The sequence below is a fragment of the Panthera leo genome, chromosome B2 (genome assembly GCF_018350215.1).
Source record: "Panthera leo isolate Ple1 chromosome B2, P.leo_Ple1_pat1.1, whole genome shotgun sequence".
Taxonomy (NCBI): Eukaryota; Metazoa; Chordata; class Mammalia; order Carnivora; family Felidae; genus Panthera; species Panthera leo.
In genome coordinates, this window is record NC_056683.1 from 17,035,365 (window position 1) to 17,051,608 (window position 16,244).

The 16,244-nt window shown below is 46.2% G+C and overlaps 1 protein-coding gene across 3 annotated transcripts in view; it reads right to left on the reverse strand.

The window, feature by feature from the left end:
- TMEM170B (transmembrane protein 170B) overlaps positions 1-16,244 on the reverse strand; it is an 85,038-nt gene that overhangs the window by 33,108 nt on the left and 35,686 nt on the right. The window contains exon 4 of one of the 3 annotated variants that reach the window (XM_042937900.1): positions 2,957-3,607. The exons of the other annotated variants lie outside the window; for them this stretch is intronic. The gene's annotated coding sequence lies outside the window, so the exon portion shown is untranslated. Of the gene's footprint in view, positions 1-2,956; positions 3,608-16,244 lie in introns of those variants that run through there. 3 annotated transcript variants of the gene reach the window in all.

Genomic DNA, 16,244 nt, shown 5'->3' on the forward strand with positions numbered 1-16,244 from the left:
GGAAGGGGCGGGAACCCCTCCTGCCTGAAGTGTCTGTCACAAGGGGACATCTCATCAGGCGGAGATGTGAGCAGACAAGAACGGAGCAGAGGTGAAGAGCCGGCAGAAATGCCTGAGGCTCCATCGCATGGGTCCTGCAGACTCTGCCCCAAACACTGTCCCCACCCGTCCCCACCCTTCGGTTCTCCAGCTTGTCCAGAGCTTCCCCTCGAGGCTGCTTCCTTAGGGAAGGCCTTACCGCATCTTCCCCAGCCCCGTGGTGATTTAGATGGCCCTCCCAGGAGCTCTGTACCGAGATGCCCTGTACCTCTCACTGCCCTTGCCACGTGTCACCGTAATTGCTCTTTCGATGTCCCGGTACAGTGACTGGCCCACAGAAGATGCTTAATAAACACCTGTTGACCAGACGAGAGGAAGGGAAGAAGTAAGGCTTTAACGTGCCCATCTAGATGTCATGGACAGACGGTGGGGAGGGGAAAAAAAGAGTATACAGAAAGAAAACAGAATGTATGCCAGGACAGACGCTGTACATTGAGAAGGAGGAAGAGAGAAGAGAACACAGTAGAGAAAACAGAATGATCTCGAGAGCTAGAGAAAAAAATCACAGTGGAGAAGCACCACTGTAATGGGGAAAGAGAAAGTTTCAAGAAGGGGATACGACAGCATAGCAGGGATGAGATGAGGATAAGGACAGTGACCCAGAGCGTTTTGGGCTCGGCATCCTGGAGGCCTGTGGAGGCGGGAGAGGGATGTGAGCTCAGCAAGAGCGGGCTGTGGTGCAAATGCCACCTCTAAGCCCTTTGTCGTCGGCAGGGAGAGGGAGGCTTGCAGCCTCTCAAAGGAGGAAGGGGCATAGGTTTTTCCCCTTCGAGAAGACTGCACACATGTGAGACTATTTGTAGTCATCTGTAGGGAGAGCATCAGAAGACAAAAAAGGAAAAGGCACAGATAATAGAATCAAGTCAGTGGGGTTTGCAGGAGGACTCAATGTCAAGGTCAGAGACTAGGGCTTTGGCCTTCAAAAGGCAGAGGAAAAGGTCGTTCCTTAAAAGAGGGGAGAGGAAGGAGGAAAGGACAAGCAAAGAAAGCAGGTAGGTGAGGGGGGCTGAGGGGGCCCCCTTGGATGGGCCAAGGTCAAGGCTGAGTGAGAGGAGGGCCATTAGAGGTGAGGCTGGGTCTTGGCAGGTTTGGGGAAAAGAAGGTCTTGGAAATCCCTACCTACTCAAGAGGAAAGAATGTTAATATACACGGAATATCTAGACCCCTCAGAGCCCTTGAAATCCCAGCATGCAAACCCTGGAGGGTCACTCCTTTCCAGCCGCCCTGGTGAGTTCAACGAGACTTTCCGAGAAGAGGAAAAGACTTTGTATCCATTCCAAGAATTGTTCCAAGCAGCAAAGTTGGACTCAGAAAACCCCCGGTACAACCAGACCAGACATCCAGGTCTCAGGATGGCCTGTCCACACTCCCACCTCTGCTTTGTGACCTGTCTGGCTTTCGGCCCTGCGGCCCTCTATGCGGCTGCGGGTCTCTTGAGAGTCGCGACCCCGGTGTGGCTGGAGCCAACCTAACTGCAAGGGAGAAAGGAATTCCTACGTGATGGGTACAACTGGGGGTGTGCTGGAAATGTGTGCCTACCATTTCCCTGGAAGAGGTGTGCCTTCCACATCCAGATGAGAAGACAGGCCCCAGGAAAAGGAGGCCGTTCATGCGGTCACCTGCGTGGATTGGTCACCTGTGGATCTCTTGTCCCAGGAAATGACAGCAGGGGCAGGCTGCCTGGAAAAGCCATTCTGGAAAACGAGGAAGAAGACGGAACTGGACAGGGTGCTTCAGTAAAGGCGTCTAGACAGCAAGAACCCTGGGTACTGGGGACAGGGAAGACGTGGAGAAACCTGCAGAAAGAGGAGGTAGAGAGGAGCAAAAACAAAACAAGAGCAGAGCCAAGCCCCATATGCGTCATAATTTCACTTGGCGTTGGCTTTGTTCCAGGGCCAGTGGCGGATTTTGAGAAAGAACCTGTTAGCAGAGAATGTGGCCGAACCCAGAGTGGGATTAGCTCAGAGTTTATTCTGTCAGAGCAATCCACCCAGGTACAAGAGAGTAAAGCCAGGGCATGCTGGCATGAACCCAGAAAGCACGAAAGGCAAATGAGAGCTGGATGGGGCGTCCCCAGCAGCTGGCTTATCTCCTACTCCTCTCCCCTCGAGCGGCCGGTCAGTCTGGTTTCTACAGAGCTCCCCTCTCTGTCCTGAGAATTCCCTTGTACTGTTCTCTGCTTTAACCATCCCCAGCCACCCTGTGAGGTGGGTACTACCATCCTTCCCAGCCTGCAGATGAGGAAACGGAAGCCTGGAGAGGTTAAGTAACTTACCCAAGGTCACTCATAGAGTAGGCGGAGCCTGGACTCAAGTTCAGGCCATTGTGACTCTCACAACTGTGTTCTCAAGACCACCTCCCAGGTGCTGCCCTTTCCTGAACACAGTAAAGAAAAATGAGTAGAGGAAGGGAGGGAGGGAGGGAGGGAGCTGGAAGGGAACATTTGAGAACGGAGCCGTGCTTCTGAGACACGTCCCAGCAGGGCCAGGGAGGCAGTGACACCAGATGCAAGAACAGAGCCCCAGTATCACCCAGTTCAGAAAGATGGGGTGCTGCGCCCCCAGGCCCCACAAACGTGTACCATGAACTTGGTTATTTTTACCTCTGGCTTATTCCCACTCTGGCCTCCCTTCCAACTATTAGTACCAGAACATTCTTCGGGTAATTTTTCCTTATAAAGGAGATACTACTCTTACAAAAAAGGTCAACTAGCTAAAAATATTTTGCTTGATTTTCCATGTGCTTTTCTGCATGATTTCTTTGCTTCAAGTCCTGCCTCAGAGAAACTACTAAAACATTTTCCATACGCAGGGAGTCATTTTCCAGTCATTTTCCAGTGCCAAATGTCTCTTGTCCTTCTTCCTTCCCTGCTTCACCCCCTTCGGTCTTCTCCGTAACTTCCAGAAGAACCAAAAGAAAGATTTTATTTTTAAAGGAAGAGAGAAACATTCCTTTGACCTTTAAAACCACAGGGCCAAAGTTCCTTTTTAGTAAATCCCTTTATAACAGCAAGGGCAGGGCGCTGTTGCATGCGGGCTGTGGAAATGAGCATTTCCCTTGGGGCAGGGTCTCCAGATGCCCGTGCACCTGACCCCCCGAGGGTAGACATAGCAGCTGAGCTCCCCATTGAGTGATTTGAGGGGGACCCCCAAATAGTACCTGGAGTCCCTACCAGCGGAATTACTTGCTTGAGCCAAGACATGGAAGAACCCCATTCAAAGTTCTCCTCCTCGAATATTCTTGCCTCTGTGTCTCTACTTGGCAAAATTCTGCCCCTTCTTTAGTACACAGCTCAGTTTACCTGCTCAGGGTAAATGCTCCTGTCTTCTGGATTCCCACAGCAGCTGATTCCAACCACCGTTACAGCTCTTAACTTGCCATTTACTTGTTTGCACGCCTGTCTTCCCGTGGAACACTCCCTCTCCCTGTTAGATCCATAAGCACTTCCATCCAAGCTGGGAGCTGTCTCAGCATTTCCATAAAAATAAGACCTGGGACCCAAGGTGTGCTGTTAAGGAGAACATTATTCGGATGCTTGTTAAAATGGTATGAAAGCTTTTCTTTTTCCCCAAGACTATTGCAGAAGGGAGAGCGAGACTGGGCTCCACTCTGAATAAGGCAAGGACACATGAGGATTTATACCCAAGGAAGGAGGGCGGAGGGGAGGGGTGGGTCGATATTACTCAGAGGACATGTCAAGATGAGGGCACTCTTGCCAGATGACCTCGCAGGATTCTTTGCTAAGTCTGGGCTGGGAAGGCCAAATCCAGGAAGGGGGCCAATCTGGAGGCCTAGTCGAAAAGAGGGCTCAGAGGAGCCTAACTGAAGTTTGGTCAAGGTCAGCCTTGGCAGTAAAGGGTGTACAGAGTAAAAGAAGCTAATTGCAGAGCAACTCATTCTTGTCACTCAACTCAATTCACATTATTCTTTCTGTAAACCACTGCTGGCCATTTGACAGAAGTTCTCTTGGACCAAACTCAAGTCCAGGTTCTCCTGAACTCTCTTCTCAACTAGGCTTTGACGTTTGGGCTTCTGTGTTTGTCTCTGCACCGTCCAAGTTCAGCAAGAATCCTCCGAAGTCCATGAAGCCAGACCCCACCCCCCCCCATCCTCATATATTTTCTCCTAAACTACTTGAGGGCAGATTGTACGCATTACGTCCCTTTACCCCCGAGGACACCAGTGTTGGCCCGAGAACAAAGCTACCCTCTTAGGTAACCACAGCGGTTGTCAAATTCAAGAAACTTCCATTGATAGGATACTGTTATCTAAATCTACGGCTCATAACATATGTCTCTAATGGATCCCCAAGGTCTTAGTGCAGCTTTAAGCTGTTTAGTGTTTGTAATAAAACAGAGAAAAATGTTCTGTGCACCTACCGCGGAGACCATTCCTGAGGAACTTTCTACCAGTTTACACTAAAAACAAATGATTTGCTCCGTAAACTATTTATTGATCCAGCTCTGTGTAGTTTGCTTCTTGCCTAGCGTTTGAAGGCCCCTAAATACCTATTTGTAAATCCACGAAGATATTCTAACAATCCCGCTGGTATCGAGTTCATTTGAAAGATCTGATATTTCATTATAAATGCAATTAATCAGTAGGGACGTTGATGAGACAAAATACAGCCTGTAAAATTTTAGCGGGATTTGGGCTTCTGGGGGCACACAAGAATGAAAATGTCGACTTGAAATGTTCTTTATGAAAGTTACCCCGGGCGCCATAAGACCAGAAAATGCACAGTCAACAGGCATATCAGGGGCCCCCAGTGAGATCACTGAACTAAGCAAGACCCAACCCAAGCTCCAAGGCTCTTCCTTCTTAAAGGCAAAGAGATTGCCATTCTCCACTGGGAGGGTGTGTCTGGTGATTTCCTAATAAGGTGATACAGATATTGAATCAACAGTACCTACTTGCCTGCAGACACACACAGTCTTCTATCCCTTTCTTCCATATCATTGCAAGAGACACCTTATAAGGCCAATGCTTTCTCCCTCTCCCATCATGTGCGACCTTCTAGAGGCTATCGCCTCTCTTTCCTGCTTTCCTCTGAGACTTTGCCCCAACAATCTCTCTCCCTCCCTCCTTTTGTCTCTCTCTCCCTCCCTTCTCTCTCTCTCTCCTTCTCTCTCCTCCCCTCCTCTCCCTCCCTCTCTCTCTTTCCTTCTCTCTGCCTCTCTCCCTCCTTCCCTCCCCCTCTCCTCTTTCCCTCCTTCTCTGCCTCTCCTTTCTCTCAATCTCTCTCCCTCTCTCCTTCTCTCTCTCCTTTTCTCTCTCTCTCCCTCTCTCTCCTCCATTTCTCTCTCTGCCTCCCTTCCTCTCTCTCTCCCTTTCTTTCTCTTTCTTTCTTTCTTTCTTTTTTCTTTCTTTCTTTCTTTCTTTCTTTCTTTCTTTCTTTCTCTCTCTCTCTCTCTCCCTCCCTCACTCTCCCACCCTCCATCCCCGTATCTGTCTCTCTTATCTTTCCCTCCTTCTCCGTTGGCTTTTCCCTTGTAACTCAGAGCCTACTCAAGTTCCTCAAGACCAAGTCCAGGCACAGCTCCTCTCACCCCATAGGCTACAGTGTTGGGTGCCATGCTGGGAGGGTGTCAGACACGCAGGAGCGGGAACAAGGGACCAAAGAGACACTTGATAAAGAAGCTACACATGAGGAGAGAGTAAGATGAGGCCTTTAGTTCCAGAAAGTGAGAGTCTGGGGTGAGGGGTTAAAACCAATTTTAGAAAAATCCCGATAGGTGGAGAGACAGGATAAGGACAGAAGGAATGTGAAATGTTGGCTGCTAAAAACTACTTACGAAGTGTCTTTTGTTTAAAATAAATCTTCACAGACGAGAACCTACTTTTACTTATTCGCAACACCTTGGGCCCCAAGTCGTGTCCGGGTGAGAGCTATTACAGACAATTCCCATCCGGCAGTCCCTCCCCTGGCTAACGAACTTCAGAAAAAAGGAAGGGAAAAGCCACGAGGGAATTTGAGTTTTCCAGTTCTCGGCAAAAACTGCCAGGTCGGGGTCAATTGGTTTCACCTCCGTCTGACTGTCTCCTTTGCATGGGAGGTAATTGGGCAGATTGGGTTTGAAGAAGTCATTCCCCAGAGCCAGCCCAGGTGGCCGCTTTTCTCTTAAGGACAGTTCAGGCTGCCTCTCCTGCTAATGTAGAAAGCAGAGAGTGGAGGGGCTCCTGGGCAACCGCACTAACACAGCAACTCAAGAGGGAAAAATACCCCAGCAGCAGGATTATCTCTGCCGTGGGCCCTTAGGGCTGTGCGGGCTCAGGGGGTCCCACGGGCCCGCACAGCCCATCGATGTCTCTGGAAAACGGGGCTGTGCAAGCTGCGGACGCTGGCCAGGTGCACAGCTTTCCCAGCTACATCTGTAGCCGTGGTTTATTCCCAGAGCACAGTCCCTTTTCGAGGCCTGAACTCGTCCCCCGGACAAGAACTAGTCCCCAACGAGGTACCTTGAAATCGTTTCACACGTGCGGAAACTGAGGTTCTGAGATAGGAAGTCATTTTCCCAAGACCATACGCTAAGTGACAAAGATACGAAGTCATTTTCCCAAGATCATACGCTAAGTGGCCAAACTAGGAGGGACGCGGTGGAGGGTTTGGACCCAAAGCCCTCGCTTTTGTCATCCAGTAGCTAGAAGCAGACACAGGAAGGATGGGAAGGCGCCAGGACCCCACCCCTCTCCTCCCCTCTCATTGCAGATGGGCTTTTACAGCCGTTCTCAGAACGTTTCCGTGGCTCCCTCTGCCTAGAGGATACAATTCAAGTTCATGGGCCCAGTTCAGGGCTCTTCCGTGTGGTGTCCACTAGCCTCCCAGCCCTACCTTCTGCTGCCTCCTGCTTCCCCCGCACCTGTCTGCAACTCTCTTGCACATCCCGATCGCCACCTGGGTTTCCACTCTTCTTCCCCCTGCACTATCCGTGTGCATCCTTTTCCTCCTCGCGAAGCCGCCCCTGACCTTCCCAGCCCCTGGCAACGCTGTGACATTTAGCCTGCCCCCCTCACTTGACATTTGCCAGATGCAACCTTGAATTTTACATGAAGGTCCCATTGAATATGAGTAGGTCACGGAGAGTAAATGCCAGCCAGGGGACTGGGGACAGGGAAGCCCCAGAAGGACATACAAGTTAGGAAGTGCCTGACATGCATCTGGCAAACGTGACATCGTCAGGCCCAGAAGGCACCCACGGCCAGAGACCGGGAGGAGGACCAGGAATCGGAAGGTCAGCATATATCGGAAGCCAGCAAGGAGCGGCACGGGGTGGTGGGGATCAAAAACTTAGGTTAAGACTCAGATATTAAAACTCTACTTCATATTTAGTGTGATTGAGGCAGACATCTTTGGGATGAGCACAGCAGGTAAAAAAAAACTTTTTTATTTAAGTTCTGTTTTTATTTTTGAGAGCGGATGCGTGAGTGAGCAAGGGGCAGAGACAGAGGGAGAATCCCACGAAGGGCAGAGAATCCCATGCAGGCTCCACACCATCAGCATGGAGCCCCGACCGGGGGCTGGAACCCACACCCCTCGAGATCATGACCTGAGCCCAAGTCGGATGCTTAACCTACAGAGCCACCCAGGTGCCCCCCACCAGGTAGAAATTTAAAAATGTTTGGAAGTGCTTTCCAGAAGACCACAGAGTCAGCTAGTGAGATTTCTTCTTATTGCCCTAGACACGTTTCAGAACATTCACGGCAACGAGGCAAAGCCAAATAGGGTTCTTAGAGCTTTGCAAAGTCCTTATTTAATATGCTTGTGTGAGTTGTGACTCTGCAAGTCAGGAATACAGAGGCAAAGTTTTATCACTTACTTGTCCAGGGAATTCTTTTTCTCAAGAGCCTCTCCCAATTAGCGATGTTTGGAACACACTTAATAAATGCTATTTATATTTACGTGAAACCCATGTTTCCTTGTGGCTCAAAAAACTGCAAGACTGGGAATTGGGCCTTATTTCACCAAAGTTTTACTGTATGAAAAGCCCAAGTTATAAGAGACGACCAGAAGGGGGGAGGGGAAGGGGGGGAAAAAAGTTACAGAGAGGGAGGGGGGCAAACCACAAGAGACTCTTAAATATACTGAAGACAAACTGAGGGTTGATGGAGGGGGGGGTTGGGGAAAGGGGAAAATGGGTGATGGGTATTGAGGAGGGCACCTGTTGAGATGAGCACTGGGTGTTGTATGGAAACCAATTTGACAATAAATTACATATAAAATAAATAAATAAATAAATAAATAAATAAATAAATAAATAATTATTTTTTAAAAGCCCAAGTTATTGGTAGCTTTGGACAAAAGAAGTCCAGGCTGAATTATCCACAGCCAAGATAACTACAGAACTCTTTTTGAGGTACACATCCAAAAACTGGAACCTTCCCAAATGATTTGATGTATTTCTGAAGTGGACATCGGATATTTTCTAATAATAAAGACACTAAATGGATAGTTAAGAAAAAAATTCTTAGTTATTTCTAGCTTGATTGTTCTCATTTCAGCATATGGAGAAATCCCTGATCCTATGACAGAACCCGTTTCTTTCTCTTTTTTCTAAGTTTATTTTATTTATTTTTTGGGGGGGGGAGCGGAGAGAATGCGTGCCCATGAGAGCAGGGGAGCGGGCAGAGAGAGAAGGAGAGAATCCCAAGCAGGCTCCACACTCAGTGCAGAGCCTGACACGGGGCTCCTCGAACTCATGAGCCGTGAGATCGTGACCTGAGCTGAAATCAAGAGTTAGACGCTTAACCAACTGAGCCATCCAGGCACCCCCATGACAAAACCTATTTCAAGGGCTTATTTTGTAAACTTTTGGGGGCTATTCTTTTGCCCAAAAAATCTTATCTTCTTGATCCATCTCAATTCTGTATTCTGCATGTAAAGAAATCCTTTGACACTGGACCACTTCTGCTCCCCTTCCAGAGACGGCGGCGAGTGAAGACAGTTGATGTACATTTGAGAAAGAAACGCTTTAAGAGATAAAATATTTGTAAAGTGGTGCAAATTTCAATGTCAGGCAAAAATTCCTTGGGACTTATTCACTGATTTATGATCTCTGCCTCTTGTTTCCTCCCATGTGAAGGAGCTGACAGAATGTTGAGCCTATCTTTATTTATGGGCACTGCTGTAATCTAAATTTTGGTTCGAGCTTTTCATAATTTTCCCGACGCAGTTTCAAATGCCACAAACGGATTCCTGATGTCACGGGTGGATATGTTTTCACTTAATCCTGATTCGTGCTGTCGACTCTTCCTATCAGAGCCAACGAGCCCGCTGCTGACATCCTGCAGGCCCTGATCTAAGGATGTCCCTGGAGCACGGATGTCCCTACTTCCCATCCCTATGATACCCAAACTACACCTTTGTCTTTGTGTCTCTTTTGAACGCAAAATGTCTAGGCAGACTCAATGTTTTGCTTTGACGTGGCAACTTTCCCAGTCCAGGTAATTTGTGGCGTGCAATGAACCCGTTAAGGTGAATCAAGAATCTTTGACAATCACGCCACTTTATTTATGAAAGTCATGGCCTGCTTGGTTGAGCTAACTCTTGGGAAAGCCTTAGTTAAAGATGGCGGCACGTCTACTGACATGAGCGTTCTATCAACACTGGTGTGTGAGTCTTAGGACTAAACACATTCATCGCAAGGGAGATATTTCTGATGGAAGAGAACAGGTTAACTCCCCAATAAGGTCTCGAGTAAACACATATGGGCCTTCTGCATCCTTTCTTAAAATGTCTTAAGCCAAAGCATTGTGGAAGAAGAATGAGCTAGTCGTGGGTTATCCAAGAAGTAATCAGTTTTCAAGGGGATCTCTTTGGGCCTCTGAGGATTACCTGACTCCAGGCAATGAGGATGCTGTGGCCATTCCCAGTCTGCTCTTATCAGCATTTGTCCAAAGAGCTGCCCATAAAATACCTGTGTTTATTCAGGTAAATGGCTTTGACTTAAAAAAAAAAAAAAATAAGAAGACATTTAAAAAAATTAAAGCATTTTATCTTTTCCTCAAATAAGAGCAAATTATGAGGATAAAGTGAGATCATAGGTGTGAAAAATGGTTTCAGAGTAAAAGTTGAATATCAACATTATTATAAAGCTTACCCTAGGGGCACCTGGGTGGCTCAGTCGGTTGAGCGTCTGACTTCAGCTCAGGTCATGCTCTTGAGGTTCATGAGTTCGGGTCCCACGCTGGGCTCTGTGCTGACAGCTCAGAGTCTGGAGCCTGCTTCGGATTCTGTGTCTCCCTCTCCCTGGCCCTCCCCCACTTATGCTCTCTCTCTCTCTCAAAAGTTAGTAAATAAACATCAAAAAAAATTTTTTAAAGATTATCTTATTAATAATAAGGGTTTACGTATTTCCTCCAAATACTTGTAAAAAAATGTTATACTTCAGGTTTAAAAATTTCTTTTTTACAAATGTTTTTTATTTTTATTTATTTATTTATTTTTTATTTTTTTTAATTAATTAATTAATTTTTTAAATGTTTATTTATTTTTGAGACCGAGAAAGACAAAGCATGAACTGGGGAGGGTCAGAGAGAGAGGGAGACGCAGAATCTGAAGCAGGCTCCAGACTCTGAGCTGTCAGCACAGAGCCCGACGCGGGGCTCGAACCCACGGACCGTGAGATCATGACCTGAGCCGAAGTCGGACGCTCAACCGACTGAGCCACCCAAGGCGCCCCGACAAATGTTTTTTATTTTGAGAGAGAGTGCACACGGGCGGGCAGAGGAGGGGCAGAGAGAGAAGATCCCAAGCAGGCTCCCCAGCATGAAGAGCCCAATGCAGGGCTTGATTCCATGAACTGCGAGATCATGAGCTGAGCCAAATTCAAGAGCCAGACGCCTAACTGCCTGAACCACCCAGGCGCCTCTAGATTTGAAAATTTCATCCCTTCTCATTCATCTTGCAAAAAGCCTCCCAAGTTAAACAAGCTCCAAATAAGAAATCTAAAGATGAACTAAAGCTTGGAACTACAACAGATATGATATGGCAAATGTCAAATTCCTGATTCCAAAGTCATCTGGGTCCGTGAAAGTCCGCGAATGATGGATCTATACTGATGCTGTCCCCTTGAAAGTTTCAACCTGCATTTAAGAGAAGACAACAGAAGCTGATCTGTTTCCAGAAGAAACTGGCATAGAGAGATGGGGCCTCATGTGCACAAGGGGTCAGAACTGGGGAGAAGTCCCAGATCTGATCCCTTCCCAGTCAGTCAACATGCACAGAGCTTTCCAAAGTCCCAAGTCTCTCAAAAATGTCCCTCCCTCAGCCCTACATCTCCCACCATCTCTGTCCCTCCTCCTGTTTGCGGCATCAAAGATAACACAAGTGTCTTGTATCCCAAGTTGGGCTCACCCACCAACGCCAATTCCCCTGGAAAAAAAATAAGCAAAGGGAAGGGGAGAAGTGTCTTTTTATGAAAATCTGGTTGGTACCTTCTCTGGTCGCTGAAGTTCAGTCTCGACTTCTCAAGGACTCTGAGCGCAGGGGCATGTTTCTCTGCATGGCTTCTGCAGACCACCCTGTGTAAGGAGGCTTTTTTTTTTTTTTTAAATATAATTTATTGTCAAATGGGCTAACATAACAGTGTGTAAAGCGTGCTCCTGGTTTGAGGGGTAGATTCCCGTGGTTCACCGCTTCCCTACGACGCCCAGTCCTCATCCCGACAAGGGCCCTCCTCAGTGCCCGTCGCCCATGTTCCCCTCTCCCCTACCTCCCCTTCATCAACCCTCAGTTCCTTTTCTGTATTTAAGAGTCTCTTACGGTTTGCCTCCCTCCCTCTGTGCTCTTAAGGTCCGAAACTCTAGAGCTGAAAAGACCGACACTTCCCTGAGTTTGAACTACAGGCTGTCTCTGCAGAACAATAAACAAAGCCACGAACCCCCGCTCACAACAGGATCTGAGGGCTCTGGGCACAGCTGACAGGAGAGTCACAGCCATCGTCGGTGGTGGGGGGGGGGATTTAATTTATGTTGGCTGCTTTGGCTTCCTCATCTTGTACGTATTTGGTTTGCGGAATGCAAGGAATTTGCTTGCTGGGCAAGTTTAGCCATTCTTTCTTTCTTTCTTTTTTTTTTTTTTTCTTCCTAACCAGGCTCTTTGCTACTGAGGTATGTTTCTGAAAAATTCCCTCAGCAGATTGCTGCCAAAGCAGCACACGGTTCCGTGGGACAGTTTAAACGTGAAGGAAGCCCTCTCTGGAAATGCACTGTGTGTTGTACGCAAACAGAATCCGGCTCCGACTTTGAAACACATAGCTAGCCGGGCTTACTACCAAAACTCAGCACAAAGTCTAGAAGGACATCCCCTTCCTTGTGCACTCAGTACACAAGAGGGAGAAGCCAATGGGACAGAGTGTCTGCTGAGCACCCATCATGTGCAACATGAGAGAACTAAAGGTCACAGAAGTGAAAACCCTTGGCCAAGTTCAAATACTAAATGGCAGAGCAGGAATTTTAAACCGAGTCTCATGATACAAGGCCCATAGCGTTACACTGGTGTATTTGCTTTTTTTTTTTCCAACAAGTTGACCAACCCTGTAACTCTTACTACAATATTGGCTATTAGATTAAAAAAAAAAAAAAAACATTTTGTGTTAAGAGTCAGAATAACAAATTTGAGAAAAATACATAAATCAAGGTCCAGACTGATGACTTACCAAAATCGTACAATTAATGTGCTTTTCTGATTTGCAAATAACCCCTGAACGCGATCTTAAACGTTCTCTGGCAAGTTAAATTGGTTGGCGATAACCTGTAGCTCTTGATTGTTCTCATATTTAATTTCCTCACGCGTATTTTTTTCGGAAACAATGAACATCAGATGTATCCTAAGGAAAGGAATCCAAAAGCGCCCGTGGAGTTTGCAGGTAATGGCGAAGACAAAAGCAGGGAAAATAAGATAGAACCACTGCGCCACCTAGTGATGAAACTCTCGCTGCGCAAGAAAACCAACTGATGGGATTCCATTTTGCAAATCCGTCCCCAGGATTCTCTGAGCCTGAAAGCTCTTCACAAAACTGGCCGAAAGAAAGATGTCTGATAACAACGAATAATGGAGAAATTAATGGCAGATCAACAAGCACAGTGGAATGGGGAAGATTCTTCTGTTAAGATTCCCTTAGAAGCTGGAGGTGAACCCAAATTCTACTCCTCAAAGATCTGTCAACAGATCCCGCTAACCTTTCTCCCTGTACCTTAAAACCAATTAACAAGGGTTCAACTTTAAAATATCGGTGGCATTAAGTACCTATTCAGTAAGTCTGGGCTAGTCTTCCTCCACAAGTGTGACCCCGACCCATTCTCTGTCATGGAGCTCAGTGCCATAACTGAGCATCCTTCCCCCAGGTTAGCTTTCCTTCTGCTCTTGTTCTGCACCCATGGCAATAAATCTGAAACTGACATTTCCTCTTCCATGCTTGGTAAATAGCAAAATTCCCAAAGATAGTTTACCCATTTATAAAAATACTTCAAGAGCCAAAGATAATAGAATCAAAATGAAAATGTCTTGTATTTTTGGAGACAGAGAGAGAGAGAGAGAGAAAGAGAGCACGAGTGGGGGAGAGGGAAGGGGGAGGAGAGAGAAAGAAAGCGAGAGAGAGAGAGAGACAGAGAAAGAGAGAGAGAGAGAGAGAGAGAGAGAGAATCCCAAGCAGGCTCCATGCTCCACACAGAGCCCAACATGGGGCTCGATCCCAGGAACCCTGAGCCGAAATCAAGACTTGGCTGCTCAACGGACTGAGTCACCCAAGCGCCCTGAAAATGTCTTTTTAATCTCAAGATTTATACTTAGCTCAAGAACTTTTTTAAGACGGAAGGGAATAATAATTTTATAATTCTTATGGTTGAATGAAAAAGCGATCTAGAAAAAAAGTACATTTCAATTCAGTAATTACATGAATATCTTGGTGTACGTGAAAAAGTTCACCTCCACTTTGCTTGCACAGTTTTTAAATTTTTTTTCAACGCTTATTTATTTTTGAGAGAGAGAGACAGAGCACGAGCGGGGAAGGGGCAGAGAGAGAGGGAGACACAGAATCCGAAGCAGGCTCCAGGCTCTGTCAGCACAGAGCAGGACTCGAACCCATGAACCATAAGATCATGACCTGAGCCGAAGTCGGATGCTTAACCGACTGAGCCACCCAGGCGCCCCTGCTGGCACAGTTTTTCAAGTTAGCTAGCTGTTACTCCCGCGGGGCTTGTAACAATTATAGCGACTGGCTCTGTTGGTCCCGATCTTTTCTCAGGCAGGAGAACAGATGAGCCTAATTGGGTACCTAGCCCTCGCCCCTAGAAATCCCTAACAAAAATTCAAAATATTCATTACATTTGATGATACAAATCCTGAGTCGATAATTTTTCAAATCCCCAGAATGCCATCTGGTCTTGGTCAAGAATGAGATTTTATCTTACTACAGGTAGGAGCTCCCAGAATGCTCTGTAGAAACCAATATAGCACAGTGCAGAAACAATGGGTAATAGAGTAAGAAAACCCCAGCACAGCATTTTTAGCTGTGCGACCTTGAGAAGTTTCTCAAATGCTTTGTCTGTGAAGGACTACCATAGCAAACCTTAGTAATCCACTTAAAGAATCCCCGGAAAGTGTTAAAGAATGAACGTGAAGTATCTGAAGCGATAATAAGCACTCAGTAAGTGGTAGCCATTTATTAACAAAAGCAATAGTGTGCCTTTCAAGACAATCGTTCTTAGACGAAGATGTTTATGTGGCCTCCAACTGGTCCTAGGCAAAACTGTAAAGTCAGCCGAGTTTGTCTTTAGGACCTCTCGCTTACTTTTCGGTGCCCCTCCAAAACCCGCACGCAGAACCGGCCCAGAAGAACTGACAGGAGGGTATGAGAAAACATTCGTGACTACAGGGAGTGAGTTGAAAAGCTCTGTCATCAGCAGTCAAACGCCCCATAAAGCTTTTAAAGACAGGTTTATTTATATATAAGTGCATGAAATTGAATACAGAAATTTTATTAAAATACTGTATATTACAAATTTTTAACCCAGTAAATTTCATGTAATGACAACACTGAAGTTCTGGAGTTGCTTTTAACAGTTGTTTCATGTGTGTGTCGGGAAAGGGTTCGCCCTGTCGATTACAAAGAGGAGAGACACATGGGCCTCGGAAACGGTCCTGTGATTAGACAGTGGATGATATCAATTGTGCATCTTTTCTTTAAAGCAATGGGCTGGAACCTCGGTCTTGTCTTTGCAGACCAACTTTCTATCGTCACAAATAACTCACATGTTAAGTTTATTGCTGCCCTTTGAAGAAAATGAGTGGTGAGAAAGAATTTAAAACCAAGACCGACATCTCTAAGGCTAACCTGATGCTTACCACAATTGAGATAATTCAAGTTCGCTGCAAAATTTGTGTTGTCCAGGAAATTACGCTATGTACACAATGAGATTTATACATGAATTGGGAAATAAAAAAATTGCTTATATAAAATTAAAAATCAATAGTATACAATATTTACAGCTTGTTAGGTATTATACATAAACACAGTCTTGAAAATAATCCTTCAAAATTAAATGTATTATGTAAACATGCACAATACAAACACATACTCATACAGTGTAGTTTACAGTCTTAACAGAAGGGGGAGACCGTGTTCACATAATGTAGGGTACTTCATCACGTATGCCTTTGTTTTTGCGTGTTACCCCGTTCAACATGTATCCTTCCCGTCTTTGAACTTCACAGTACATTAAGTATTTCTATAGTAAAAATAAATCCCTGATGGTAAACGTATGCTAAAGGTTACATAAAGTGTCTGCCCTTGAACTACAGTATAAAACTGACACTGCTCACACCAGAATTTCGAGTTTCCAACAAAACTAAATTTTAAAATCCCATGTTAACTTGTCTGGACTACATTTTTCTCCAGCTCAAGCTTTCTTGTAAAAAAGAAAAAGATACAGACCAATAGCACATCACGAAAGCGTAATGAGAAGAACTGTCATCTGTCAGAGTCAACGGCAAAATGGCTGATCTTTACAAACCACGAGGAGTAATTTCGATTACGCCGTCCCTAACCTCTAAGCCTCCAGTGACAGTGTGCCAATCCTGAATCCTGCCACATTCACTTTGCAAACGTGTCTTAACTGCAAGGCACTAACGTATCATTTAGCTTTTA